Genomic DNA, 5,705 nt, shown 5'->3' on the forward strand with positions numbered 1-5,705 from the left:
AAAAGAATGTCTTACAATCTGGAAAACACAGTAAGTACCTTAAGAGAGTGTCCTACAGATACAGAAGATTTTAATTCTCAATGATCAATATTATATAGCCAATCACATAGAAAGAAAAAAAAACATACTTTCCGTAATAATGCCTATTTTATCTATATTCTTCAGCTTCTCACAGCTTCCCTACTTTTGAATTATTTCTATTATGTTAAACTTTCTGTGTAAATTTGCTAAAACTCTGTATCTCAATTATGCCATTCAACCTTTGACATAACAAAGGTGATTTTTTTTCACTTCAAAATCTGAGGTTTAGACATCAACTAAAGAAGAAATGAGAAGAAACATACAACTTTAAACATCAGTACAAGTATTTATGTTGGAGAATTATAGTAGCATTATATGCAATCAGCTAATTTTATGTTGCAAACTGTTCACATAAAGCTGCAAGATGTGTTGTCTAACATGGAAATTGACTTTAATAGGTATTATTGTAGAACTTCAGTTTACATATAGAATAACAAATCAGAGAGTATCTTAGTAATGTAGTTAGTCTGTGGTCTCTTTTCCATTATACACAGTGAAGCATTACATTTAAATAAAATTGAAAATGTTTACACTAATAAGGCAGGCTCCATTGAAAGGAAAACTCTTCATAATCTTTAGTGGCAAAAATGCAGTCTGTATGAATTGGAATGTGGGGATCTTTTGGATTAGAAGAATATAAATATAAAGTACTGGGGGATGAGTGACAGGAATTCTAACTATAATGGATAAATATAGAATCAGGATGATTACAATGCTGTGACTATTTAATCAGAAGTTTCATGTCTTCCCTTATATAAATAAGAAGGTAAATATCTTTTCTGTTATTCTCAATATAGAAGGAGATTATATAATTCCCTCTACATAATTTTCAATTTTCAGAATTAGCAAATTGAAAGTATATCTTCTCTACCCATCCTTTAGAGATGGGCATAGCTTTAGGAATACTGAGGTTTGGATACATATCTTGGCCATGCTTCTATAGAGAAAGTGACAGGAATCTACCTAGTGAAGGAAAAATGGAGCTGGGAGAAATATGAAGTATTCCATGAAAACAGAATAAAGAAATGGAGAAAAGAGATAAATTTTCTGGTCATGCAATTTTGTCTTTGTTTTGATGATTGTGATACTGATGTTGGACCTATTTGATATTTAAACAGAGATGTTTAAAATTAATATTATACATACAGAAGTAGAAAATGGCCAATATTCAGAGAGAAAAATTTTCATGAGGAATTCCAAGATAATATTCACCATTTTTAGAGCAAACTTTATTTTTGTTTTTTGAGATATATACTGTTAGGTGATTTTATTGTCGTGTTAACATCACAGAGTATACTTAAACAAACCTGAATGGTATAACCTACTACATAGGCTATATGGTATAGCCTGTTGCTCCTAGGCTATAAATCCATACAGCACATTACTGTACAGAATAATGTAAGGAAATAGTAACACAATGGTAAGCATTTGCACAATAGGAATTTTCAGCTCCATTATAATTTTATGAAAACACCATTTTACATGCAGTTCATTATTGACCAAAACATCATTAGGTGGCACGCAACTGCATATAGATTTTATAGGTGAAAGCCTGAGGTTACATCAGTTAACTCCCCTGGTGTCAGAGAGCACTTTCCACAGGTCCACCTGAATCCAGAGCCCACACTTTCAAACAACAGAATTTTTCATAATACAATTTTTAAATTAGATACATAAAAGGTAGAGCAAAAACAACTACAGTTGACCCTAGCACACCATGAGTTTGAACTGTGTGGGTGCACTTACATGTGGATTTTCTTCCACCTCTGATACCCCTAAAGAAGCAAGACCAACCTCTCCTCTTCTTCCTTTTCCTCAACCTACTCAACATGAATACAAGGGTGGAGACCTTTATGATGATCCACGTCCTCTTATTGTAAGAATCCAATATATAATGCATACAAAATATGTGTTAATCAACTGTTTATGTTATCAGTGAGGCTTCCAGTCAACAGTAGGCTGTTAGGAACAGTTAACTTGACTATCTTAAGCTATGTACAGATTCTCTGGGCAATAATTTTCACTGCTCTGATTGCTTTTAGAGTTCTAAAATTTCTCTGAGTTTATAACTTACATTTTATTCAATGTTCCCTTTGCTTTCATAGACAAATGAGATTAATTTGTCTCCATCTTACTGTAATATTCTTCTCACAAATGAAATGATTTTTCCTTTAAAAGGTGCTCAATTCTGTTAACATATTCTCTTTGGCTTCATTTTACAAATTTTGGGTTAAATCTTCTGAGTTGCCACTACTGGGTCATGTTTTGACTATGAAAATTAAAAAATAGATTTGCAAGTCTAATCCAGTGTCAAAGAATAGTAAATAGAATAAAAAAGTCTTATCTTGGTTACTAGGCAAGATGTCTTTATATAATACTTGGTACCTTCCCATGTTTTGTGAAAATCGTATTCAGCCTAACTTTTAAAATAATATAAAAGCCATATGTAAAATATAACTTGCTGATTATCATATTTAGTTCATTATACAAACATATATTCACTAATTATTATAAGTGAATTACTGTTACACACCCAATACCTAATAGTGTCCTGTAATCTAACAGACTAGGCAAATATTTATTGAGTGAATAGTTAATCCAATAACTGGTAGTTCCAGGAGATAGCAACAAATCACCAGGTGTAGCTTTTATAATCTTGGATCTTGCTCTGTTTCATCTTCGTTTATCCATTCTACACCGCTGTCCTTCAGAGAAGTAATATAACATTCTGACTTGGAGCGACTGTATTTCACACCAGAAGAAGCTACGGAATCACCTGCTGGAAAGTGGAGAAAAGTAAAGAATAGCCAAGATTATCAGCGTTGCGTACACTAATACTGTAACTGAAAGGACGTAATAGAAGAAAAGTTTTGAGTTATATTTGGTTATCAAAAAACCTGTTGTCTTCTAGTTTTGTCCATGTACACATAAATTGGATCAGGGAGATAAAGAATACGAAAATAAATCTAGGTAAAAATTCAAAGAAAATCCCACACCAATCCAGTATTTCAATAGAAGATTTCTTCCCTTCCTCAAGAATGGTATTGATAGAGATAACGAGGAAATGTTTAGAATGTAAGTTGAGTTCCAAAGAGAATAATCACATTTGACTTGAAATTCCAAATAGTTTCCAAAGAAGCTATTTAAATAGCCAGGCAGTAACAATCCAGAAAATAAAAAAAAAAATTTGGTGTATCTGGGCTTTTTAATGTCAGTGATTTTTGTAAAAACTGAAATACATTATTCTTCAGGAATTGCTAATTGCCTTTGCTGATATTCCCTGGCAACCAAGGAAAGCTGCATATAGAAAACCATCATCTACCACACCGTAGATACTCATTGATTCTTTCTTTGACAACATAATGTGATGTGGAGAATAAGCTATTGTAGAGAGAAGGTCCTGACTGCCTGAATGAGATTATAACCCCTCCCCTTTGTAAAGACATAAAAGAGACAAAGAATACACCCTCGATCTGCCACTCATTACATCCTCATTTATTTCTCTAGGGATTGTAAATAATTTACAGCCCAGGAATTTAAGTGGAAATCTTGTAGTTCTATACATAAAACTTCCAAAAATTATCTTTCAAATGTTAGAAATGGAAGAGCTCCTGCAAAGCATTAGAACATCTTACTCTGCATTTTTGGCACTGTGGGGGTCCTTTTCAATCTTAAGATAATCACAAAGGGGAGAATCTCCATCAGATAATTTGTCAAGAGGCAGAAATGAAAAAAATCAGCTAACAAAGAGGTAAAACTTCCTGTGTCTCGTTACACAGAGGGTGAGGCGGACAAGATGATTAGTCATAATTTGCTTTTTGTTCTTTCTTATTTATTGAATGGTTTGAAAAGAAAAATAATAATGAATATCATAAAGTATTTATTTTCAAATGCTCCCATGTGTCTGAGATTGATAATATGAAAGAAACAGATCTATAGCTGTTTAAGAGACCACATACCCAAGAAAGAATACTTTAAAGACAAAAGCAATCCAAAGAAGCGACCATCTGACCGACCAAGCTAAAACATCTACTAACCTATGCACTTTGTCATGTTTTTTCACCTTGGGAAAAACCAATATAGGCACAAACACAGTCAAGAGAGGAAAGAAAGGCCCTCTACAATTGTACATAATCTGTCACAATATCAGAGAACACAAATCCGTCCCGTGTCTCAGACTTCTCTCAAAAAAAAAAAAAATGGCAATCTCTCTACACTTTTGAATAAGTTAATAATGTCATAGGGAACAGAGAAGAATTTTTAACTTATTCCCAAATCCTTCATAATAATAAGTTCACATAATACCTAAGCCACTATTTAAGGGAAGTCATATTTTGTTAACTGCATTGCCTTCGTTTTGAAAAATAAACAAACTTAAAGCAAAGACCATTGATAGAAAATATAACTCTTAAAATATAACTCTTGAAAGAGGCAAAATAATATATCTTGTCAGCATATTTACTATTAGGATACAAATACTAGGTAATGTAGGTTGTTTCCGTAGACCCATGTTCATAGAAGATGTAGATATTGTCTCCTTTATATGCAAAATCACTCTAATGAGGCATCCTCAGTAGTGTTGTTTTTGCACTGATATATTCACAATTTCTTATCCAATTCCTCTTGTGACCAATGGCTCACAATATTTATAGTTATAGGATTGAAAACTTACCAGTTCAATATAGGCACATTTTATTAATATCTTTTATTTTGAAGTCACTATGGGGTGAAACAGCTGAGTGTACTTCAGGGTGTAGTTTTCAGCGAAGGATGAGAATAAAATTAAGAGGTCCACGTGAGACCAAGCCTATGATCTTGGATTCAGTTAAATTTATTGATTGAGCTAACCCAATAAGCAGACAAATCGGTTAAACATATGTATGTTTCTTGGCCAAATTAGAAAGGGCTGACATACATAGGACAAAACAGATTAAGTTAAGCATAAAATAAACAGGAATAAAACCACTAATGGCAGAACAAATGCTCATTTATCACCACCAAGGTCATAGAAAGTTAGTGAATTTAATAGTCTTACTCAAATCATTTTGGGGGGAAGGCACCTTGCAGTTAACAACTTTCATTACATAAATATGGATTAAGTCCTGCTAAGTATTGGTAGAATTACTGAAACAAACAAAAACCAAAAAGAACAAAAATGACTGCTTTCCACTTGCCTACAATACTAATATGTGCATATATAAATTTACATAAGTGGCAAGGGGGATTATTGAAAATTGACTTACAGTTTTTACATAAAGCACCTTGAAACCTTCAATTGTAAAGCAAAATTGGATGAGACTTTCACTAATTAATTTGGTAGAGTACTTGTGAGGATTGCATTGCTAACAAAACATTCAATTATTAAAGGAACTTCTAAGAAGCATAAACATGCACCTGAACATACCACACATAGTATGTGATGGAAATATGCAGTCATTGTTGTCATGGTGAAAACACTGGGAGGAAACAATATCTGTAGTTATAGTATTGCAAACTTACTAGTTAATGACTGGCACCGCTTAGCCTTTATTTCAGAACTATCATGTGATGAGAAATAGATAGCATTCTAGAAAGGAAAGAGACAATGGGTTATTATACCCCAAAACCTTCTAACACAATTATTA

This window comes from Propithecus coquereli, unplaced genomic scaffold (assembly GCF_000956105.1).
Source record: "Propithecus coquereli isolate 6110/MARCELLA unplaced genomic scaffold, Pcoq_1.0 Scaffold86, whole genome shotgun sequence".
In the NCBI taxonomy this organism is placed as follows: Eukaryota; Metazoa; Chordata; class Mammalia; order Primates; family Indriidae; genus Propithecus; species Propithecus coquereli.